The sequence below is a fragment of the Acomys minous genome (assembly GCF_964271855.1).
Source record: "Acomys minous genome assembly, chromosome: 9".
NCBI lineage: Eukaryota > Metazoa > Chordata > Mammalia > Rodentia > Muridae > Acomys > Acomys minous.
In genome coordinates, this window is record NC_140490.1 from 22,324,922 (window position 1) to 22,350,850 (window position 25,929).

The 25,929-nt window shown below is 47.1% G+C and overlaps 1 protein-coding gene and 1 pseudogene across 2 annotated transcripts in view; both read right to left on the reverse strand.

The window, feature by feature from the left end:
- Window positions 1-24,907, reverse strand: part of ARHGEF3 (Rho guanine nucleotide exchange factor 3) — a 274,736-nt gene extending 249,829 nt beyond the window's left edge. The window contains exon 1 of the mRNA XM_084794850.1: window positions 24,507-24,907. The gene's annotated coding sequence lies outside the window, so the exon portion shown is untranslated. The remainder of the gene's footprint in view (window positions 1-24,506) is intronic.
- Window positions 2,499-2,848, reverse strand: LOC311606071 (anaphase-promoting complex subunit 13-like; annotated as a pseudogene). The gene has a single exon. The product of its transcript is annotated as an anaphase-promoting complex subunit 13-like (transcript).
- Window positions 24,908-25,929: the final 1,022 nt, after the last annotated feature.

Sequence of the window (25,929 nt, forward strand, 5' to 3'; positions counted from 1 at the left end):
AGACCCACCCAGAAGGCAAGACTGTACAAGCAGGGAGAGCTCAGAGGGCTGAAAATCCCAGCCAGTCAGTGAACAGCCCTCCACGTACCTTCGAGTACTTCAACCCCTTACTGCTAGGCTGCTGGAGGTATACACAGGCCTCCGGCTCTTCCCAGAAGCCCTTCCTGCCTCCCCGTCCATGCTCTACAAGCTCTCCTGTCTCCCCTGACTCTAGGCTCCCAGATTTGGATCAGCTTCGTGACACACCCTTCAGAATTCCAGATCCCAAAAGATACAACTCACAGAAATAATAACAGGGAAGGAAGGGCACGGTGGAGTTCTGCCAGCCAAGTCCAGCCTCAGCCATGTTGCGTCAATTGCCTTCTCCTGCTACTAGGAGACACAGCTGCGGGGTGGGGGGAGGGGGAAGCAGGTATGATCTCTCCCACCATGATGGGCTCTCCTCACTTAGCAGGTATGCACAGATATGCAACACCACAGAACCTACGGAAAGCTCGCAGGACCTTTCCATGGGGGTTATAGTCATTCCTTTGTAGCCAACAAAAGGCAGGCAACGGAAATAACAGGTGCTTCTGGAGGCAAAGCCTGTGACACTTGAGGCCCATGCTCTGCTCTGCTAAGATGGGAAGAGACAGACTTAGGGCTGAGGCATGGGAAGAGCTGTCCTCCCAGGAGACTGGCAGGGAGAAGAAGACCCCAGACTTAAAGCAAACTTGGGGTTGGAGGGCCAGCTGTGAAAAACTTGTGGTGAGAACTTTGGTTTCTTTAGAAACCCAGTTATGCTGGGAATGTTTCTGTTTCAGCCCCAGATGTGGGGATACAGGGCTGCCTCAGACTGACCGCAGCAGTTAACTGTGATTTGTCTCGTGCTCTAGCAGGAGTGTGAGCTTGCCAGCTGAAGTTAGTTGATGCTTGGAATTCTGGGAACGCATCAGAGGGCATATAACATTAGAGGCCGGAGGGGGGAAGAGCGGGGGTGGGGGGTGGGGGAGTGGGGGGGTGGGCAGCGGGCAGCGGGCAGCGGGCAGCGGCAGCGGCTCTAGAAGCTGCTGCTGGTTCCTGCTGCTGCTCTTGCTGCTGGTTGGAAATATCCTAATGAAGAGGATTGGACTTGCCCCAAGGAACTCGATGGTCCTAATTAGCAAGAAGTAGTCTAAAGAGATCTATGCCCCCTTTCCTCTCTATCCATCTTTCTCTTCTACCTAGTGTTGGGTAAGAAGGCCGGAAGGAATTGGGGTGGAGAGAGTGGTAGGAAAAAGAACCCTATAAAATTACCAAAAGTCTGGTTACACATACCTTCCTCATGTTATTACTGGTGATAGGAGAGAGACACAAGAGATCAGGACAACCCAGGCCTTTCCATTTCTGCCACCACATGAAAAGTCTCACCTGGTGACCTGGCACCAAGGAACCCGACCTCACCCAGCATCGTGTGACATGCCAGAGCATGTGGCTTGAGGATAAGAGCCCTGTATTACCATGACAGTCCCAGGATGTCAGAATCAGCTTCAGAGCCTTCATGACAGGATATAGATTCACCTAACCAGAGACATGTGCTTAGCAGCAGCAGCTGGGACCTTTTCAATCTGATCGGTCTAGCCTGGGTTACTCCTCCCAGGAATGGAGGTAGCTTGCTGGATTTATGTGTGGGAGACCTAAGGGTGCACAATAGTTGGTCCATCCAACCCTGGGTGGGAAGCCAGAGCCTCCTGCCCTCAGCCAATGTACACAGTTATGAGCAGCTAGGCTCACCAGGGGAACTGCTCAGAAGTAGAGGTGGCTGGGCTCTGCTGCCTAGAATTTTAGTTCTGAGGACCTCGGCATCCTGACAAGAGGGCTGGGAAGCTGATGGCCTTAAAAGGCAAGTCCAAGTCTCAAGAAGCAAGGGTGGCCTCACAGCTTGAGGGAGGGCAAACTTTACAGACCTGACACCAGCCACACACAGCTCCTTGGCTGCTGGTAAGATGGCCCTACCGAGAGCTGATGACGTGCCGATGTCAACAAGGGCTGGAAATGGGATTTGAACTCAGATGCCAATCACTTGGCTCTTTCTGTCTTTACCTGCTGAGCCCCATGCTCCAGCAACACCACTCTGTCTGCCCAGACAGATCCACAGTCTCCTCATCCCTTTAAGTTGGAAACATTTTGGAACTCATAACCCATTGATTGTATTTTGGAAAGGTAACGTGAAGTATAGTGTATGCCCTACGAAACCCCATCAGGGCATATTCAGTTTTGTAAATACTGCTGTGGCCAAGACCATTTCTGCCACATACATGAATTATCTATTAGCTCAGGTCAGGTTGGGTCTTCAAGTGAAAAAAAATTTTTTTTAATTTTTCTAGACAGGGTTTTGTGTAGCCTTGGCTGTTCTAGACTAGCTTTGTAAACCAGGCTGGCCTCAAACTCACAAAGATCTAACTTTCAAACACATTGTTTGTTTGTTTGTTTGTTTCTTGAGTGGTGATTTATTACTAAAGATCTGGATTCGGGACATGTTTTATCTACATGGTTTTGAGAACTCCATCCATGGGAAGGAAGGCCAGCATCAGTTTCCAGCGGGTGGGACATTCTCGTGGAGGCACTGTAGGGCCAGGTCCGTCCACTTCATCTCCTGTTCTTTCACAGACTCTGGGGTGCCTCTCCCCCGCCCCCCCCCAAACCCAGTTGTCCTGCTCAGGCTCCGGAAGCTCACTCAGTGGAATCAAAACGTCCTCATATGGCAGCTTGTCTTCCCACTAAGCGTCATCAATCAAATCCAAGATCCTTCCGTCCCGTTGTATCTCACTGTCCATCTTCCTGCAGCTTTGCTCTTGTCGGGTCAACAGCACGCGCAACGGCTTCCTTCCAGCCCTGCCTGTTTTTTTTTTTTTTTCAAGTCAAGGTTTCTCTGTGTAGACTTGGCTGTCCTGGACTGGCTTTTGTAGACGAGGCTGGCCCCAAACTTACAGCAATCTGCCTGCCTCTGCCTCCCGAGTGCTGGGATTAAAGGCATGTGCTACCACTGCCCGGCTTTAAAACACACTTTTTAAAATACATTTTTTCCCCTGGGTTTATAACTATGGGAAAAACTAAATAACAGCATAATTAAGATGCCCATGAACATTTGCTGTGCCCTACAGAGGGTGATCAGATCCTCCCACACATGCTTACTGGGCCTATCAGGCCCGGTTCTCTTCACTAGTCCTGTGTCTCCAAGCATTAGCACCCTTCACCATCTCCATGGCAACCAAAGGCAGTCTTCAAGAGCATCAGGACAATCATCCCACTGAACCGACAGAGCAATGAAGTGTCAGCTATCACGGTCCTCATGTCATCCACATGCATCCTCTGTTATCCGAGTGAGAAACTGAGGCAAGCCTGCCCCTATGCCGCCAGGCAGTAGATGGGCCCCTGCGAGGCAGTAGATGGCCGCTTATTCTGTGGCCTCCTTTCCTCATTGTTCGCACTCCAATCCTTGAGTCACATGCCAGGCTTGAGAACCCAGACACTCTGGCTCTAGGGTCTATCCTCTTAATCCCTACAGAGCATCACCTTTTCTAGAAAAGGTGGATTAGAACTTCTGTGGAATATAGCAGGTCACACACATACATAAATGATGAAGCCTTCTGATCCATGACTCCTAACCTGTAGCAGGTGGCACATAGGCCAGAAGGCATGCGTCCCTTTCCTGTCAGAACAACCCCCACCAAGAGCATCTGAGCACACAGCCAGTGACCACAAAAGTACAAATACTGTGCCTGGCACTAGGGTCTACTCCACCTGTCCCAGAAGATTGACAGGGCTGCCCTGGTCCATCTACTTAACAGGTGTAGGGTGTAAGAGTCAGGTAAGGAGGCACCTACCACCACCACCTCTGCTGTCCACCCCTGGCTTTGTATAAAGCTGACCACTCGGCAATTCCCACCCCAGCTAGGTTAGGTCACCATGGAAACCTAAGGAGAATAAACTCTGGAAGCACCCCTATGAACACGTACAAAAACTGAGAAACACTTCCCTCCTCCCCATTTCCAGGTAAGATCCTGACAGGGACCCGTAGCAGTCAGTGCTCACATAGTACAGGACACAAAAACAAGGTGGTGAGGGTAGGCAGGTCCGGACACTCAGAAGCAATTTCTGATGCCTGCCCCCAGGGTAGGGACAGGTACCATGACAGGAAGCCACCTTCTCTCCAGCCTGCCTTGCCCTCCTCCAAAGACATTACCAATGCACACAACAATAAAGTGGCTTGCAACATGCCACAATTTTTAAGTGTGCAACTTGATAGCACTCTTTTTTTGTTGTTTTTGGTTTTTTCGAAGACAGAGTTTCTCTGTTTAGTCCTGGACTCACTTTTGTAGGCCAGGCTGGCCTCCAACTCACAACAACCCACTTGTCTCTCCCTCCCAAGTGCTGGGATTAAAGGCATGTGCCACCACTGCCTGGCTTGATAGCACTCTTATATGATTACATTGATATTGATAATTATCAATCAAATCAATATAAGGGCTACAGAGATGGCTCAGTCGATAAAGGGTTTCCCTTAAGTATGAGGCTCTAAGCTCCCATCCCTGAGAGCCCACATAGAAAAGACAACCATGGTGGTATGCACTTGTAATCCCAGCACTGAAGAGGTGGGAACAAGAGAGTCCCCGGAGTGTGCTGATCAGCAGGTCTATCTGAATCAGTAATTACGCTCTAGGATCAGCCAGAGAGAGCCCTCATCTCAAAAATAATAAAGATAGAGAGAGATTGAGAAAGATACTCAATATCAACCCCTGGCCTCCTCATGCATACACATCCACAAATCAAAATATGAAGCATTATCAGCCTATGTTCATCCAGAATAATGGCATGCCCAAAGTAACCAAACTAATGTCATGCTTACTTGTTAGCATGGTTAGTGTTGCTTTGCTTTTGTTGAAATGTGACTCTGCCCCTAGCTTCTAGCACTCAGCGCTCTGTCACAAGTTTTGTCTCGGCTGTAGTAATTCCTTCTTTCTCATCGCTGAGTGTATTTCACTCTATATTATGCCATATTCTGTCTACCCAGGCAGCTGTGGGTAGGCATTTGGACTGTTTATATTTGGGGTCAATTATCTTTGTTTGTTTTCAAGACAGGGTATTCTCTGTGTAAGCCCTGGCTGTTCTAGAACTTACTCTGTAGACCAGACTGGCCTCAAACTCAGAGACCCACCTGCCTCTGCCTCCCAAGTGCTGGAATTAAAGGCATGGATGACCACTGCCTAGTGTGGGATTAGTTATTAATAAAACTGCTGTGAGCACAGGCTTGAAAGCCTTGTGATTCTGCTGTATGCTTATTTCTCTTAGGTTCATAGCTAGAAGAGGAGCTGCTGCTGCAGGGGCAGCCATATGCTCCACTTGGGAAGATGTTTTCAGAATGATTTTCCAAAGTGCTCTTAACTGTCTTCCATTCCCTCTCGCTGCATGTCTGAGCTGCACCTTGGTGTGCATGTGTGTCAAGTTGGGCATTCCAAGGTGGCTATTCGGTGCCGCCCACTGTGGTGAGACCATCTGGTGGCCACTGAGGACAAGGCTCTTTACATGTTTATTGATTACTTGGATATCCCCCTTTGGTGATAATACTTACTCCAGTCTTTTTATTTATTTTTTATTAAGTTTAAACGTATTGGCCATACTTCTTATCCATTCACAGCAGTCCTTTATCTATTCTGGGTATGAATTCTTTGTTCAGTGTGTTCATTTCAAATCTCTTCCCAGACTACCACTTACCCTTTTACTCTTACTGTTGTCTTTTACCAAACAGACACTTTAACCAGCTAAGTGATGGAGCCGGCATTACTGCTGTCTTTTTAATGAAAAGGTCTTGTTTGTTTTCATTTGGTGCTAGAGATGGAATTCACGAGGGCAAAGCACGTGTTTTTCCACCAACCTACATTCCCAAGCTCTCAAGTTCCTAACTTTTCGAGACAGGGTTTCTCTGTGTAGTCCTGGCTGTCCTGGACTCACTTTGTAGACCAGGCTGGCCTCGAACTCACGGAGATCCACCTGCCTCTGCCTCCCTGAATGCTGGGATTACAGGCGTGCACCACTATGCCAGGTGAAGTTCCTGACTTTAATGAATTCTCATTTATACCTTTCTCTTTTATGGTAGTGCCTTTTGTATATTGTATAAGGTATCTCTGTGGGGCCGTGGATGAGGGTTAGTTTAAGAGTGTGCTCTTAACACTGCAAGGCCCTGGGTTCAATCCCCCAGAACTCATGAAAGAAAGGAAAAGCAATCTGTGCCCCCTCAAATTCCACACCAATATTCTCCATGATCTTCCAAAGCTTCACACATTTGCCTTTCATACTTAGAACTTGTGCTAGTTAGTTTTAACTGTCAACCTGACAACCCAGAACTGCCTGGGAAGAGTGACTTAGTCAGGAATTACCTAGATCAATTTGACCATAGGCAGGTCTGTGGGAGACTATCTTCATGATTAACTGATGAAGGAAGATCCAGCCCACTATGGGCGACACTATTCCCTAGGCTGAACTCTAAACTGTACGAGAGTAAGGTAAGAATCAAGCAGGGTTCCACATGTTTACTCTCCTTCAACTGTGAACATGATTGTTTGGTTCCTGCCTTAACTTCCCAACAGTAATGGAATGTAACTTGGAATAGAAAACCTGCATAAATCTATTCCCTTCTAAGTTACTTTTGGTCAGGGTATTCTTATCACAGCAACAGAAACATGACTAGAATAAAACTTTAGCCATCTTGGTGGGGGTTTTTTTGTTTTTGTTTTTGTTTGTTTGTTTGTTTGTTTTTTGGTTTTTCGAGACAGGGTTTCTCTGTGTAGCCTTGACTGCCCTGGACTCACTTTGTAGTCCAGGCTGGCCTCGAACTCACAGCGATCCGCCTGCCTCTGCCTCCCAAGTGCTGGGATTAAAGGTGTGCGCCACCACGCCCGGCTCATCTCAGTGTTTTTTGTGTATAACATGACATAGGAGTAGCTGAGTTATACTTTTTGGGTAAAGTTCTGTCAGCCATGATCACAAACCATATATACAGAAAGGCCAACCTCTGTGTCACCCCGCCCCACCTCAGGCCCCTGACCACACAGTTTCTCCCACAACCTAGACCCTTATCTGAACCATCTGGAGGCATCTGACTCCAACTCGTCCCTTAACCCAACGGACTTCAGATACACACATGCCTGTGAAGAGAATTTTGCAACACAAACTACATATAAAGCGTTCATATTTTATATAAAGTTTTCACCACTTCCCATAAATTCATTTTGATAACTGTATCTGGGTCAATATCCCATTAAGATGCAAAAATCAAGGGGGAAATGCCCAGTAATGGGGCAGGAATATGCACCAGGCAAAACAAGATGGCTCCTGACTACCGAATGACCTATGTGCCCTCTGGGTGGAGAATTAGGAGAAGGGGCACAGAAAAGCAAACACGAAGCCCTGAGTCACCATGCTCACAACCTACAGAATGGACCAGTAAAAAGCAGAGGAAGATGCCAAGTATGGTGGGTGATACATAGACTCCCATCACTCAGGAGGGACAGGCAGAGGACTGTCACAAGTCTGAGGCCAGCCTGGGCTACACTGGGGCCTGACACTGAGCATGAGAAGGAGCTGGCCTTAAGAAGTTAAGGGACGGGACATTCTGTCACACCGAAGCTCTGAAAGGAGAGGGGCATGTTTGGAAGTTCCATGAGTCCAGAAGACATGTCACAGAGTAAAGGGATTTCCCAGTGGAGGTAAGAAAAAGTAGAACATTTTTCCCCCTAAGCAAAAGCAAAATCAGAAGGCACTGGGGGCTGCTGCTAAAACTCAGATTCCACACCATGCACCACAAATGTTCCCTATGAGACTGTAGGCAACAGTCACCCTTGAGGAGGCCCTTCCATCACACCATAGGTTCAACCTGGCTAGGGGACCAAAATTACGTCTAGCCGTAACTGCAGGAGTCAACATGCTCACATCCCCACGGCCCCTGTTTTCCTCTGCAGTCCTTGACTTAAGCAGGGCCTCATCCCACCTGCCCAGGTGATGCTCTCCTTACTCCCTGTTGCAGTCCTGGCTAGAAGGGTCTACACTACAGACACTGGTTCCCCCACCTAGGACTTTTCACATTGCACTTGCACTCATGTGACTACGTGATTCATATCTGTTTTCTGAATGCGGCTACTGACTCCAGAAGGCCGAATCTGAGCCAGCGATGGCCACCAATGCTTCCCCAGCTAACACATGACCTTGCCTTCAGTAAGTGATATTTTTAAATATAGTTTTTCAAATACACAAAAATCAGGAGACTATAATATAGCTTATGTACAGAAGATCATACAGCTTCAGTGAACGACTAATTTCTGTTTTTAAATTTACATCTTTAGTGTGTGTGTGTGTGTGTGTGTGTGTGTGTGTGTGTGTGTGTGTGTCAGAGGACAACTTTCAGGGGTCAGTTCTTTTCTATCACCATGTGGGTCCCAGAAATTGAACTCAGATCCTCCGACTTGGCAGCAGACATCTCTCCCCACTGAGCAGTTTTGTTAGTCTTCATTCCAAATCTCATTACTTCTTCCGCCCACTGGAGCAGATTCCTGCTGTCATATCACTCAGTACATATGTGCGGATCATATCACAACATGTGTGGGCTGAGTGATATGAATGAATTCTACCGTAAACACACAGTGAGTGCTTGGAGTTCTCACTAATTTTATTATTAATATATTTTCTTATTAATATAAAGAGAGGGAAGTATTCAGGAAGGACCATATAAACGGATCAGTCGGGTTTTTTACTACCAGGCAAGCAACTTGGATAAAATTGCAGGGGATAAGATTAAGACTGTTGACTAAAAAAAAAACTTCCTTTGCTCCATACTTATGGCACTTTAACTCTTGAGGCCTGGTATCATGGTCACATTCATCAAGAAAGCAATGTGTGCAAAGAAAGGTTACACATTTTCCATAATTTCTTTCAAATAAAAATCCTGGAAGAGGGGGTTTCTTCTCATAAATCAAGGTGGCCTTTTACACACAGAAAACAAAGAGTGCCTTGGAAGTTCGGGTCATGCTCTGTGGTAAACTACACTGCACTTATTTTATGTCTATGTCTTCACAGCCATGGCAACTGTTCAAAGGAACGTGGCCCTTCTGCAATGCATTACCGACTTACATAAAGTGTCCCTATCTGTGATACCCCAAGGTGGAAGGCAGTAAGCAACATTTGGTACATATAAGTGTGAAAATGACCTGGAATGCCAAAACCAAGTCCAAGAATGTCTTCTTCACTGTGAAATATTACCATTTGCAATTTGTAGCCCTTTTCACAGTGAGAGGACACATGTTCACATCTTCTCTGTACGCCTGTGACCTAGAGCTAAGTCACATTTTGGAGTGTCTCCCCTCCCATGTGTGTGCACAGTGACAAGTCCAGGCTCTTGAGTTGGTATCAGTAAGATGTGGTTCTGTCACCTGTATGGCCTGAGGCAAGTTGCTCCACCCCACAGAAAACAATTTCCTGTTCTGGGGAGGAGAGACTGCTGAGGTTCCCATAAGCTGCCAGAAAGGCAGCACACTAGAAGAGCCTCAGGCCGGACAGCAAAGGCTCTAGAACAGCGGTTTTCAACCTTCCTAATGTTGTGACCACTTAATACAGTTCCTCGTGCTGCGGTCTTAATCTTATTTTTTGTTTCTACTTCATAACTGTAATTTTGCCACTGGTATGAATTATAATGTAAATACTTATGTTTTCCAATGGTCTCAAGTGACCCCCCCCAAAGGGGTTACAACCTACAGATTGAGAACCACTGTTCTAGTAATTCAAGTGCAGCTATTTCTGTGACCAAAACAACTCCTGATGGAGGCTCCAATCTGGAGGGACAGCCTGCTCTGAAAGTGGGGTGAATTTCTCCACTCCACGACTGGAGGAAATAGCAGTGGCCTCTGAGTCATCACACTGCCCCTCCCTGCTGTATCCCTTTGTTCCACAGGAGGTGAGCTGTGACTCACGTGGACTCCAGTCCTGGGCTGCACCCATCTGACCCAGTCCAGTTGCCCTGCCCAGAGTCATTAAGGAAACAAGAGGACATCATCCCCTTCCCCCAGCACTGACTCCCTGATGGGGCACTGCCCTACAGCTCAAGATCCCACTGCAGCACCAGATGCAGAGGAGTCTTGGGGTGTGGTGGGTTAACATCACCCTTACTTCCACTGTCACCCATCACCACAATCGCAACCATTACCACCACCGCTACCACCATCTCCACCATCACCATGATCATCACCATTACAACCACTACCATTACCATCACTACCACTATTATCATCGTCATTATCACCAATTCTTTTCTGCACACTTCTGAAAGTGTGTGTGCATTTTCACTGTGCGCTCGAAAATCATTTACTTACAATCTATAAAGGGGGAAAAACAAGACAACTCCAAGAACATCAATTCTCCTTAGGCTTGATTTTTGTTTGTTTGTTTGTTTGTTTGTTTTTTGAGACAGGGTTTCTCTGTGTAGCCTTGGCTGTCATAGACCCACTTTGTAGACTAGGCTGGCCTCAAACTCACAGCGATCTGCCAGCCTCTTCCTCCTGAGTGCTAGGTTTAAAGGCATGCGCCACCATGCTCTGCCTTAGGCTTGACTTTTATTGTGGCAAAATTTGCCACTGTGTCTTCAAATGGGCTTACAGCTCCAGAAAGCTAGAATCCATAATAGTAGAGTAAAGGCATAGCAGCAGGGACAGCTGAGAGCTCACATCTTGAACCACAATCATGAGGCAGAGAAAGCAAACCGGGAATGACCGAAATCTCAAAGCCCAACCCCCAGTGACACACCTCCTCCAACAAGGCCACACCTCTTAATCCTTCCCAAACAGTTCCACAAACTGGGGACCAAGCAGTCAAACATGAGCCTATGAGGGCCATGCTCACTCAAACCACCACATACTGGAGCCATTGGTAAGTATACAATTCATCAGCGTCAAGCAAACTCCGTGTTGCACAGCCACGATCTCCATCCATTTCCAGCCATTTTCATCATCCCAGACAGAAACTCTGTGCCTATTCCCCCCCTCCCTTGCACACACACACACACACATACACACACACACACACACACACACACACACACACACACACACACACGCCTCAGCTCCCACAGTCCCTGGTAACCTCCACTACTCTGTTTCTGGCACTTCATAAGTAGAATCACACACTCTCTGTCCTTTTCTGCTTGGCTTATTGCACTCAGCACCATGTCCTCAGGACTCATCCATTTGTAGCAGGTGTCAGAATCTCCTTCTTCTTGAAGACTGGTTAATGTTTCATTGTAAATCAATACCAAACGTTGCTCATTTATCCAAGCACGGTCTCTTAGACTGCTGCTATACCGTGGCTGATGGTACTGTGATTGTGCTGATGTGAACATGAGTGTGCACACACCTCCCGGAACTCTTCTGGGTGAAAGCCTATAAGTGGGCTTGCTGGACTGACCCTATGGAAAGTCTATACGCAACTTCTGCCATGCTTTCAGGATTCTGGCACCAGAAGAAAAATAACAGCTAGTGCTCAGTGAACTCTTTTCCCCCCTGTGTCTTACCTGCTATAAGGACAGTTATCAGCTCATCTAATTCTCTCCATTCCTCTCTTAGTTTTCTTTTCCCTTTCTGACCTACTCCAACCACGTGAGCCTCAACTGGACCTCTCAGAACCCGCGCTCCATCCCTCACTACCTCCAGCTCTCTTCAGTCATCATACATAGGGGAAGAGTATTTCTGAAGAGAGGAACCACAAATGCAAAGGCCCTGAGTGTCCACCTGAGGAGCTGCATTGAGGCTGCTGTGGCAGGAAGAGGGAGAAGAGCAAACTAAGATACTAACTGAAGAGGAAACACAGCCGGATCACATGAGTTGGGGGCCATGTTGGGGCTTTGGCATGTGAGAGCTACTGGAAAGTTCTGAGTGGAGACCTCCCAAGTCTTTGGAAAGATTCCTTAGGCTGTGAGTAGAGAACCAGCTGGTAAATAGGTAAGGGCGAAGTCTGGGAGACCAGTAGAGAGACCAGCAGTGACTAGTTGAGGTGAATGGTCTGTAGGAGGTGGTGGAAGAGCAGAGGCGGTGAGCAGCAGCCACAGTCTCGGTATATCTGAAAGTAGAGGCAAATGGGATCTCCTGGTAAGTGTGAATGTGAAAGAGCTGAGAGTCAAAGTAACACTTAGAGTTTCAGGCCTGAGCACCCAGAGAATGGAGTTCTTGGTCACTGAGGGCAGAGAACGAGGAAAGAAAAGGATCCTGGAGATGAGGAAGAAAGGGCTTCAAGAAGAGAATGTGGCCTGGCGTGGTGGCTCACGCCTTTAATCCCAGAACTCGGGAGGCAGAGTGAGGTGGATCTCTGTGAGTTCGAGGCCAGCCTGGTCTATAAAGCCAGTTCAGGACAGCCACGGCTACGCAGAGAAACCCTATCTCAAAAAAAGAAAGAAAGAAAGAAAGAAAGAAAGAAAGAAAGAAAGAAAGAAAGAAAGGACAAGAAGAGAATGTGACCAGCCACACCAAACAGTGCTGGTGGCTGGACCAGATGGTACCAGAGAACAACCCACTGGGATGTACAATGCTAGTCACTAGCACCCTTGGCAAGGGGCCCTTGGGTAGGGAACATGGAGGCTTGGGCTGATGAAACTGATGAGTCCAAAGGATAATGGGATGGCAGTTCTACCCACTGTAATCAAAAGATGGAACAATCTGGGTATACCCCAACAGATGAATAAATAACAGGTCCATGGCACATACCTCTGATAGAATGTCCCACATCCTGAGAAGAAAGGCAATTCTGATACTGGCTGCTATGTAGATGAATCTCCAAAGCACGCTGCTAAATGGCCCAAGTCAGGAGGACCCTTACATGGAAACACCTAGAGGACTGCAATCCATAGAGATGAAGAGACCCCAGAGGCTTGACGAGGTGGGTATCACCACTAGTAAATAGTTTCTACCTCCCATGATGAAAATGTATGCAACAGTGTGAACATATTTAACACTACTGAACTGTACATTTAAAAAGAGCTAAGATGAAGGGGCTTGGGAAATGGCTCCCGTAAGGATGTGCTGTGCAAGCACGAAGACCTGAGTTTGGATCCCTAGTGCTCAGGTAAAAGCCAGGCATTGTGGTGTGCACCTATAATTCCAGTGCTAGCGAAGGTGACAGGGATAGGCAGAGCTCCGTGGCTTACTGCCTAGCCAGTTCAGACCAATTGGTGACCTCTAAGTTCAATACGAGACTATCTCAAAAAATAAGGTGAAGATGGAGAAATAGCTAGAAGTGACGCAGAATGTTCCTCCCTCATTGGAGGACTAGCTCTCATGGCATCCAAAGGATGCAAGATGCCAAAGGAGAGATGCAACTAAAAGTCCTATCCAGCTTTAAAGCCTATGAACAGCAACAACTGGCAGCATGACAAGACATCCTCAAGAATGCAATAGTGGCCCTTATATCTAAGGAGTAACCAACAGCTACCTAGCTGGATTCAATGACTACTCAACAGGAGGGAATTCAAACCCAACACTGTATACCTACCCAACTATGTATGGCTGGTGAGGTCATAGACCCTAGAAGAGAACCTACTACTGCCACTTTCCTAAACCAGTATAATTCCCAACTGCACTGTAAACACCTTTTCTTATATCCACAGGTGAGTGAAGCTCTCACTCCTCACCAAAGACCCTTCTTTTTGCTGCAAACAGAGACCATCACAGAAGTCCACAATTGGTCAAAATGCAGAGAACAACTGACTATAAGGCAACCATCCCCACTTGACACATCTACAACATAACCCTTACATCTAAAGCTCGGGGAACATAATGGGAGACGGGGCAAAGATAACATGAGAGCCAGAGGACCGGATTGTCTGCTGAGAGAGTGTCTTCTGTATATGACAGAGAGATGCACCCTTGAAGTCATAGCAATGTGATCACCTTGGGCGGTGGTGGCACATGCCTTTAATCCCAGCACTTGGGAGACAGAGGCAGGCATATCACTGTCAGTTCGAGGCCAGTCTGGTCTACAAATCGAGTCCAGAACAGCCAAGGCTACACAGAGAAACCAAACCAAACAAACAACAACATCAACAAAACAAAAAAACAAAACAAAACCATGGTCACCATAACAAGGTCCTGCAAAGGTGCACCACCAAATGACATGTCAACAAAGATGGGGGAAATCTCACAAGGTCTCACTCCTAGATGAAGAGCTACAAGTAACAAACAACTGTTGAGAGAGTAGAAACCAATCTTCTCCAGAAAACAAGCTCCCTGATAGGTCATAAAACCCCCAAATGGCTAGCCCTAAAAGCATACAAATGAGCGACACTAAATGGATTCAGAGGGTTATATTTACAAATACATGTGTGTATGTAATAATAATAATTAAAGAAGCAGTTACGAAGTAGAGAAGGGGTTGGGAAGACATGGGAGGAATTGAAGGGGTTAGGGAATGGTGGAAATAATCCTTTAGTCCCAGAACTCAGGAGGCAGAGGTAGGTGGATTTCTGAGTTTGAGGACAGCCAAGGCTACATAGAGAAACCTTGTCTCCAAAAAAAAAAGTCAGTTTTTTAAAAAATAAATAAATAAATAAAGATAACAGAAGACAAAAAGTAGGACTAAGTGGAAAAGAACCTGGAAAAAAATGAAAGGAGAAATGAGGTGAGAAGAGGGTTCTGCTTTTCTTGTTTTCTTTGAATGGTTCTAGGGATCTAATTCTGGGCCTCGCAAAGACTGGGCAAGTGCTCTACCACTGAGCTACACCCCAGAGCTTGGATTTTGAGTATCACAATGTGGGCCAAGCTAACTCAAGATTCTCCTATCTCAGCCTCCTGAGTGCCGGGGCTACAGAGATGCCCCAGGGTTTCCAGAATTTGACTCTTAAAGGCTAAATTCCCATCTGGATGCCTCAGATAGTCACAGCGTTTGTGCTCTGAAATCCTGGGCTCAATCTCCCTGCTTCAGCTTCTTCAGTAACTGGGACTACATGGCTGTGCCACCATACATACATAGCTAACCCCCTTTTAAAAAAATCTAAAATAACAGTAAAAAAATAAAAAATAAAAAAATACATGGGTCAATGAGATCATTCAGCAAGTAAAGTGCTTCTCATGCAAGACTGACAATTTAGGAGAGAAGTGACTCCTCACATTTATTCTCTGACCTCTACATAGGCACCACAATATGCACATACACATATCACACATATTAAAAGAATACAGAGAATAAACAATGCGGTAGTGATGCTGTTATTGTCCATCTCAGGTTTTTCAAGCAGCCCACGGAGATGCTGCATAAAACCTTTTCTACAACCTGGGAGCAGAGCATGGTTCAAATCAGCAGCAGCATCGACACGATGTGTGAGGCTACGACTTTCTGATGACCGCACCATCACTCAGAAATCGGGATTGCTTAGCTTCACTACAATCCCAGGGGGCCATGGTCACACATAGGGAAATGCATGGAGTGTCTTTATGAAGTATCCTTATACAGTGTGTGTCCATAACGGCATGAGGGGCCAGGAATCAGACGGTGGTGCTCTCTGCCTCTGATCCCTGTACTTAGGATGTGGTGGCAAGAGGAAGATCAGGAGTTCAAGGTCATCCTCAGCTACATAGAAAGTTCAAGGTCATCTGGACTACATGAGATGTCAAAAGGGGGTGGGCGTTGCAATTGGTCAAGGAAGAGGAAGGTGTGTCTCAGACATTCTCTGATCTGTGACTATCACGCCCCTGCTTCTACCTACTGCCTTGTGTCCTTCTGAAAAACTTCAAGTAGCATCTTACTTTACTCTCTGAGATGGTTGGTTGCTAAGTATCAGTTTGTCTAAATCAAGTGACCATGCTTCTGTAAAACAGAGGTCTATTATAAAGCGGATTTGTTTTCCAAAGTATGGGATGGCCTCACTCAACCAGTTAAAAGCCTTGACAGGTGTGGTGGTGCACGCCTTTAATCCCAGCACTAAGGAGGCCAGCCCGGTCTACAAAAAGAATTCCAGGACAGCCAGTGATACACAGAGAAACCCTATCTCAGGGGGAAAAAAAGAAAGAAAGAAAGAAAGAAAGAAAGAAAGAAAGAAAGAAAGAAAGAAAGAAAAGAAAAGAAAAAAACTGACTGATCAACCCAAACAAGAGGGGACTCTGCCAGATTGTGACTTCAGTCCTTCCTTGGCTCTCTAGCCTGTTGGCCACCCTGCAAACTTTGCTCTCACAGGGTCTCCACAATCACATAAGCAATTCCTTATAGTAAATCTCTCAATAGATAGCTGAAAGACTTATGCACCCCACTAATTCTTTTCTCTCTGGATACTAATAGATTCTCAAAACATGTGATTTCTATCAGAACCATCTCTAAGGACCAGAACTTGCATGAAATTTCAAGTCATCAGATGGACAAAATAAAAAGCCCACAAATAAAGGCAACCCAGAAAAATACTGTCTGCTTTTGTTTTGTTCAGATCTTCATGGTGTGTGTATTTGTTGTTTGCATACAATCTTAGATGGATGACTGAGAGGAATTTCCTAGCAATTCCTAGTTATGACTACTTTCCCAAATACACAGTAATTCATCAGGCAGAGGTAGATATACAACATAGATTCAAACCATGAACTTTTTTTGTTTTTCCTGATTCTGGGGCTCAGACCTCAAGGGTCTGCTTTGGGCATGCTATGAACCTCTAATAGGACTCTGGCTTTCTGGGTTCAAATTCAAGCTCAGAAAGTGTTGGGACACAGGCCTCCAAGGCCAGCAGTCACAAGGCTGAGTTACAGCCAGTGCAAATTCAAGGCCAGTCTGAGCTACAGAGCAAAACATTGTCTCAAAAAGCTAAAAAGGAAAACAAAAACCCTAGCTTCTCTTCTCAGTGGCAGTATGACACCCCCCCAAAAAAAAACATGGTACATCTCTGTGCCTCAGTTTCCCCACCTGTGAAATAGGAGTTCTAGCTCCATGCACTTGGCGTGAGGACTAAATGCGAACACCTGTAACAGTGCACTGCTTGGCATGGTGCTTTTCAAAGACTACATTCTAATTCATTTGTGAAACAAATCAACAACCACAACTTAAAAGTTATACAACAATCAGGACCAGCACAGAAAAGAATCACAGTGCGAGACTGTGGAGCATGAGTATAGCTTCACTGAACTTTTGCTTTAGGCAGACATGTGTATGTATAGTCTAGATTGATTTCTTAAGACAGGCCATAGTGTAAAAAAAAAAAAATGTGACAAGCTATCTCATTCCACCACCTAGTAAATGTTGTAAGAGATGGTTGCCACAGCTTTGACACTTGATTCTAAAAGACACTGGGCTAACTTTCTTTCCTGGCATTTGTGAGGGCCACGGGATAAAGCCACGGCCATTTGCATTGATGCTGCAGAACCAGGCATCTCCCTCCGTGCACTTGCCAGCTCTCTCACCTCAAAAGAACTTGGGTGGTCACTTAAATATCTTTTGACTCATAACACTGGCCAAGAACATACCAAATGCAAGTGATTTGTTGAGAAAAATCACTAGAGTTTGCAAAGGCTGCAAAGGGCCTTTGTAAAAATTAAAGTCATGCTAGAGGAGAAATTGTCCTCCCCACCCCACGGGAGATGTGCCATAGAGAGAGGTTACCCGAGGTCATTTAGCTGAACCTTCTAGACTGGGCAAGCGTTATGGCACCAAACCTCAGCTCTGTCGCATGCTTCCTTGTTTGGGGGCTGGATTGTATCACTGTGTTTTTCCCCTAAGTTTCCGTGTACACTCACCCCCTCCCTGAAGGGTGGAAATAAAATCTCTCTGAAGAGCCTGTTGTAACAGCTTCAGTGAAGGGAAACTGCTAAACCAAAAGAGCTGAGATTTTTGAAGATCTCAAAAACGGTTTCTATTGTACCTGACTATCTCCCTCCAGAAACAAGTGAAAATCTCGGCCCGTTAGCATTTTTTAATTGCCCTTTTGAAAACAATGCTAACTACCTGAAACCACACACAGCACACGTAGGCGATGCTTTTGTTTAAAATGACAGCACCTCGCTATAGCTCCCTGGTAAACTCAAAGTTTCAAATGTAGTTTCCAAAACTGTTACTTAAATTTGGAAAACAAAGTTTCCTCCCCCCTCAAAAGGGGAAAGGGGCTTCTTCCCAGTGATGGGAATGTAGCCACTTATTTTTTAATCCCTTAAGAATAAAATCTGATTTGTGCCAGAACACATCTGGAACACATCAGTACACTCAGGAGTATAAGCTAAATGTTCAGTATGTGTGACACTATTATTCTTTTATTATTTTTATTTCATTCTTCAAATCAGAAAGCATAAAAGCTGCTTTCCTCCATTGAAATCCTACTTACCCACTGATAAAGTCTGTCCAAGTCTCACTTCTGGCTTGTTTCTGCAGGGGTGCAGGGACCCCAGCCCTCACCCCTTCTCTGAGGGGAGGGGCCATATAAGACTACCCGGCCCCTACAGTCCACAGGACTGCTGCAGACCTCGCCTCTCACCAACTCAGCAGTGAGACACCTTGTGCAAGGTCTGCAGCCTTGGCACTAACTACATTGGGTCATTGTATTCAACAAGGAAGAGACAGTAAACTTGCCTGGATTTTCAGGAAAGCCTGAAAGGCCGGCCACTGAGTGTTTCTCCCCCAGAGTTGGTGACTGAAGAAGCTGAGTGAGTGACACTCCCAGAGAGAAACACTCCAGGTTCCACACTATATGTTGTTAACTGCCAAAACTCCCCAAGCTGCCTATACTGTCCACAGGACTCCTATTGAAATCTCAGCTGTGCTCCAAAGATGTTTCAGCAATTCAAAGGTGCTTGTTCCTCCCTTCCTATGCCCAGCACCTACATCAGGCACCTCACAATAGCCCATTTCTACCTCCAGGAGATCTAAGGCCTTCTTCCGGCTTCTTTGGGCATCTACACACATATGACATAAGTTCACAGAGACACTGACACACACACACACAAATAAATTTTTTAAAAAAATTTTTTTAACTCAGCTGCCTTTTTTTTTTTTTTTAACAAATACAACAAGCTGATCCTAAAACTCCCAGGAGGCACAGAGTAACAAGTCAAAAAATAGACAAAGTACGAGGAGTCACACTTTCAGACCTAAAACTTACTACAAAGCTGCATAGCAGATTCTTGCTATGCAGCCCTGGATGACCACAGACTCTTGGGGTTGTCCCGTCTCAGTCTCCTGATACTCATATGCAAAGGGATGAAATTGGTGGGACACGGAAGTCTCTGCCACCCCCTCCAAAAAAAGACAATTCAATGGTCACATAGATATTCAAGAGAAATTAAACATATGCCCATATGCATTTATGTAAATGTGGATAGAGAAAGCACTCTCAGACATAGCTAACTGGAAGCAAATTAGCTGCTGAATCATGCATCTAAGTAAGTGATTGCAGTATGATAGCTTTTAAAGATGGCTTAGCAAGTAAAGGCACCTGCTACCAAGCCTGATGACCCGAGTCCAATCCCCTAGACCCACAAGGTAAAAGGAGAGGACCTATTCCACAAGTTGTCCTTTGCTCTCTACACACATACAATGGCACATGGACACACACACACACACACACACACACACACACACACACACACAAATGATGCTCACACGTACACCCACCCACATATAAACATAATGCGCACATTTCCTCTGGAAGCACTGATACGAGGAAAAAGAGGACTCTCATGTTTTATTCTACACTGTTTACATGTTTGTTACTGGGTGTTACCTAACCCAGGATAGCCTCAAACTCAAACTCAATCTGTAGCCAAGGATGACCTTGAACTCCTGACCCCCCTATCTCCACCTCCCTCGCGATGAGATCATGAGTAAGCAGCATCACACCCGCTCTGCTCTGCAACTTTTAGTTGTACATAATAAGAATACGGCCAAAGGAGGCAGCCATGAGGCAGGGCAGTGTGGGCATTCTGGAAGCTGAGTGAAATAGAAGAACGGGCAAGGGCTGGGCGTGGTGGCACACACCTTTAATCCCAGCACTCTGGAAGGCAGAGGCAGAAGGATCTCTGTAAAGTCGAGAGGCCAAACTGGCCTACAAATCAAGTCTAGGACAGCCAGGGCTACACTGAGAAAATCCGTGTCTTGAAAAACCAAAAAAAAATTCTCTGTTGAGTGGAGAAGGAGATCTAACTTTCACACAAACTCTGGTGCCCCATATTTGAACATGTCCCTTGGATGGAGATGCCTGGCGGCACTCAGAGGAAAGATAATAGGTCACCAAGGAGAGACTTGATACCGTATGAGCATATTCAGGGGGAGGAGGTCCCCCTCAGACACAGACTTAGGGGAGGGGAGGGGAGTAGGGGGGAAGTTGGAGGAAGGGAGGAATGGGAGGATACATGGGATGGGCTAACAACTGAGATGTAATATGAATAAATTAATAAAAAAAATGTATTAAAAAAAAAAAGAAGAATGGGCAAGGACTCCGGACAGCAGGAACAATGGCTAGGAGGAAGCTGTGTCTGAGGTTTCTGTCACCTCAGCAAGGCTCTCCTGGGACATCCTGAGGGTAACTTCAGGCAGCAGGTGTGAAGGATGCATGACCCTCAGAGGCTGTGAACCTCCTCTGTCCTTCCCCAGTGCTGGCCACGTGCACCAGCCTATCTTTCTGTGGGCATGCTGGCTTTGATTTGGCAGCACATCTACCTTTGCCAGGGAGACGCTTGGAAAATGAAGGCGCTGGCTCCTCAAGCCCTGTGTCCTATGGCTGCCCAGAGGCCCAGGCATCTCCCACATCCCATGACTCTTCCCCTATGTGCTGGCATTATACCAGTGCCAGCTGTCCAGCCAGAGGCAGTGGTCTATGCACTGAAGTGAGGCTGGAGGAGATCTTTAGAACCAGCTTCTCCCCTGACGTCACCAGGAGGACCCTGCTGCCTTCCAGCTCTCTTACAGGGCCACAGAGCTGACAGTCTTTGGTAAAAGAAGGTGCTAGCCTTCCCATGCAACATCAAAGTGCCCAACGCCGTTGGCTAGGATGAGGGAAGGAGCCTCTTCTCACACTGAGTCATTCTCTTGCCCTCCTCTAGCCAACCAGAGGATGCCAAGCTGGCTGGCAATGTGGCTCGGTGGGTAGGGTGCTTGCCTAACATGCACAAAGCCGTGGGCTCAATCATATAAACTAGGTGAGGTCGTCGACACCTGTAACCCCAGCACTTAGAAGGCAGAAGCAAAAGATCAGAAGTGCAAGGTCATATTCAGCTACATGGGGAGTTGGAGGCTAGCCTGGGCTACTTAAGATCCCGCCTTTAAAAGAGAAAGGAGGGAGGGAAGGGGAAGAAAGGCCATCCTTGGGCCTCACGTGCATAGTCTTTGCCCATATATCCGCAGGCTCACACATCTAGGCTTCTACTCACGTGCCTCTTCTCAGAGAGGCATTCTCCTCCTCCATGCCACTACTGGGGACCCCTCCCTACTGTCATTTCCATGTCACTGTCACTCTCTGGTTTATCAACTCTACGTCTTCATCCCCCCCACCACTGGGCTGCCAACTCCAATGGGAAGAACACTGCCCATGCTCTGGAACTCAGCACCAAGACAGACAGGGTCTAGTATACAGTCTCCCTTCCTCCAAAGGGCGTGTGTGTGTGTGTGTGTGTGTGTGTGTGTGTGTGTGTGTGTGTGTGTGTGTGTGTGTTTCCTGGGATTAAACCTGAAGCTTCATGCATGCCCAATCTTCCATAGCCGTGCTTGAGTGAAAGAATCAATAAGCTGAGCCACCCGGTTCAAGTCCCTGTGTAAACACAACAACCTCTGGCAGGCCATAACTTATGCTTGTAATCCTAGAATCTGGGAGGATTACCACAAAGTCAAGACCAGCCTGAGCACACAGTGACCTCCCGGCTACTCTATGCCACAGAGATCTATCTCAAATAAAGAAAACATGGGGCTGGAGAGATGGCTCAGAGGTTAAGAGCACTGGTTGCTCTTCCAGAGGTCCTGAGTTCAATTCCCAGCAACCACATGGTGGCTCACTACAGTGAGAACGGGTGCTCTCTTCTGACACACAGGCATACATACAGGCAAAACAATGTATACATAATTAATAAATCTTTTTTAAAAAATGGGCATGGTAACACACGGCTTTAATCCCAGCACTCAGGAGGCAGAGGCAGACAAATAGCTGTGAGTTTGAGGCCAGCCTGGTCTACAAAGTAAATCTAGAACAGCCAAGGCTATACAGAGAAACCCTGTCTCAAAAACCATAAGAACTGTCTTTGGCAGGGTTTACTGATACATACTTATTATCCTAGCACACTGGAGGCTGAGCCAGGAGGATGGACAGTTCAAGGCCAGCCTGGCTATGTATCAAGACTTTGTTTCAAAAGAAACAAAATACTACTTCCCAGTCCTCTCCCTCTCCGTGTGTGTGTGTGTGTGTGTGTGTGTGTGTGTGTGTGTCTGTCTGTCTGTCTGTCTGTGTCTGTGTGTGTCTCCCAAGAAGAAACCTCAATGAATCAGAACTACATACAGTTACTTCATTTGGCCCCCACCACAATTATAGATACCAGATAATACAAATCAGAGAATATTTGCAGAAAAACTTAAGAAAACGGATCCAAAGTTTTCAATAAGTACAGCAAAGACCACAATGAATAAATTGACCAAAGGATAATTCAGAAAAGATCAGTGAAAGAACAGAAATACAAAGCTAGACAACAAACCAAACAAACAAACAAAACCCCAAAGCTCCCCACCTCCACCTCAACACAGTATTAGGGGCCTGAGCAATACAGAACTTGGCCTTGAGAGCTTCTAGATTATGCCCCCTGCTTTCCCCAGCCCCCTGGTTTCTGGAGACAGGCTGGCCTTGAAGTCCTGAACCTTCAGCCTCAACCTCTTTGCTTTGCTTCCCTCTGCTTACACACAACTCAGTGGTGTCCTGGGTTCTGGCACAAGAGCCTCAGGGATAACAAGAAATGCAGACAGCTGTCTTGGACAGATATGGATAGAAGGACATCCAGGAAGTAGACAGGAAGGACAAAGAGTCTGGAGGCCACATCTTGACCTCATCAGAGGAGTATGGAGATTCTGACTCTGTCCCCACAACTTTTATCAATGGAACCAGCTATGTCAGAAGGTCATAAGTTCCCTGCAGTCAAAGGATTTCAGTGCTACTACTTTTAAAGGCTCTCAAAGAGGATCAGTGGCCCACACTTGGAATATTAGCATTTGGGAGGCTCAGACACCCCAAACTCAGATTTCCATTAGCTGCACCCCATCTTACAGGCTCCACAAACGCATATGATCCCTAAGCCAGGACCTGCCATCACCTTTGCCTAGACAGTCAGTCGTCTGGCCAGGCTTTCTCTCATCCTGAACAAACACACAGAGCAGCACACGTGTAGCATCTCCACTCCCTAAAACTGTAGGTCTATCCTAGGGAGGGTGAGGAGCCATCATTATCCACAGGTGGTTCAGAATCCACTTCTTCTGTGGCACACAAGCCTCTTGGAGTACGTGTCAGTTTCAAGAGTATCCCAGGACCTAGGTTCAGCACTCCCATTTGCGAAGCTCAAGAGAGAAACTAAACAGGTGCAGCCCAGGAAAGCCCCAATGAGGCTGGAGGACGTTCCTTCTGCTTCAGATGAAAGGACGGTTGAAAGCCAGACAAGAACAGACCCCTAGTCCCTTAAATAGACCCAACGCTTAGACACTGATGTCAGCTGGTAAGGGCCCCAACGCTAGGAGGAATTCAAGTGAAACCTCATCCACGCTGAGTCCCAAAGGCACACACACCATAGCTTCCAAGACCCTTTGCCCAGCGATATCCTTGACAAAGGTCGTACCTAATGCCACATTCTCAGATACACTTTGCACAAGCTGGTTAACTAGTTAACTACAAAGAAGCATTCTTGCAAAGCCAAATTTTCTAATCTGTACAGAGCACTGTGGTGCTGGGTAGGTAAGGTCAGATGCCAAGCAGAAGAGGTACAGACCTGCAGGTCACCTTACTGGTAAGCTGAAGATGGGAGCCCACCCACGACACTGATGTCAGCGATAACAAGAGAGAATTCACCAGTCAGTACGGTGGGCACATAACCTCATGAAGCCTTTAAAGCTTTGTGCTTGTATCACCCCTCTCTTTCAGATGAGGACATGGCAGCACAGATCTGCAACCTAACTGTAAAACAGCTAAGACAACCACAGCAAAATCCTCTTCCATTCTCTAGGGAGCAAGGTGTACACCTAGGTAGTGCAAGCAATGCTTCCAGTTTCCACCGGTGCATTCCGGATAACTGCTATTCACATCCTTGCTACGTTCTGGAAGCAAGCCTGGTTCAAGCAATAAACTAGAGCAAGCCAAGTCCTTTAGGAACAAGCCGCTCTGTTCCTGCAACCTTCCAGCCAGGATGAGATGGCTGCTAGAGCCATGGGCCACCCTCCACCACTCAAAGCCCCAAGGAGCCGGTTTCAAACTCGGCTCTATCCGTTTTCACCCTCAGAAAATGCTCACTAGCTTGTGACTACAAGGCATTCCGGATCACCTTAAGTCCTCAGCCGGCTCTCCATCCGTCCACTCCGCAGTTTAAAAGACGCGGTCTCCGGCCTAAGGATCCTGGCTGGTCCCTGCCAAGTGGTCAGAGACACTGACCTGGAGAATTCCAGCGACAGGGCGCGCCCCAGACAGGTGGCGCCTCCCTCCCGGAAGTGGCTCCGGGAACTTTCTCCCAGTAGCTATCAGGGGACCCAAGTTGGGGTCCCTGGCTGGAGCGCTGGCTGGCAGAGGCAGGAGACAGCACTGTCCACCCAGCGCGCCCCCACGGTGGCCGTGGGACACTACTCTGGTGGGCGCAGCAGGTGACGGGAGGGTCACAGCAACTCTAAGTGCCGGCAGCTTTCACCTCCTCGTCCCGCTGGCTCAGCACTGCTAGGCTAGAGCACAGAGCCGTGGCGATGACGGTGGGGACGGCTCCCCGGGGCGGGGCGGGGCCGGAGCCTAGGAGGCCGGGCGGGCCACGTGGGCCGGAGGCGGGCCGGGGACCCCCCACAGGACAGTTCTGGCAATGATCTGAGGACAGACCTAGACTGTCTGAGACTTGCAGCCACTGCTCCGTACCCTCATGTCCCACGCCTGGAGGGAGGATCCCGAGAGACTAAGAAGGGACTAGAAGGAGAATATTAGGGACGTACTTTGCCACCCAAACTCAAGTGGTAAGTTCAGTGGAGCACAGTAGGGGTGCACAGCCCATCTCAGGCTCCCTCTCTCTGGTCATGCAGCTCTGGGTCACGATTCTAGCCGGACAGGAGTAGGGCAAACCTCATGCTGAAGGGGCAGAGCTTGCCCTGGAGAGGTAGGACCCAAGCCTGTGCATGGAGCCTTCACCCACGCCCCTAGGCTCAATCTTGGGCATGCCAAGCCTTGTCCAATTCACCCTTTCCTTGTCTGGAGGTGAAAATGAAGATAGCGTGGGCCCAGCAGGTTCTCAGTAATCGACAGTGTTTAGGTAGGTACTGAGCACAATAGAGCCTGGTTGGCCCACACAGAAATGAACATAAGGATCTAAATAAAGCTATTTTCAGAATTTATTCATTCTCAAGACTTAGTAAAAAGGGGTACGAATGAATGCTGTAGATGAAAAGAGTAGTTTCTGGGCTGTCGTGAAGATGTAAATCCTGGGGCTGAAACCGAACCAAACCAAACCAAAGCCAAACCTCTTTGGTTGCCTCTACATGACAGCTGGCTCCCGTCGTTTTAGGTGATTGGTAGAATTTAACATTCTCAACAGCCCAATATATGTATATCTGTATGGATCCCACTTCTCAGACGTAGATGCTGAAGCCTGGATGAAACCAGCCCTCATTTATGGAGATGGCAATTGGACCTTGCTTATAGAGGAAGAGCCTAGCCACGGTGCTAAAATACCCCGGGGGCTGGCGGCTAAAACACAAGAACAGTGCTCTGAGAGT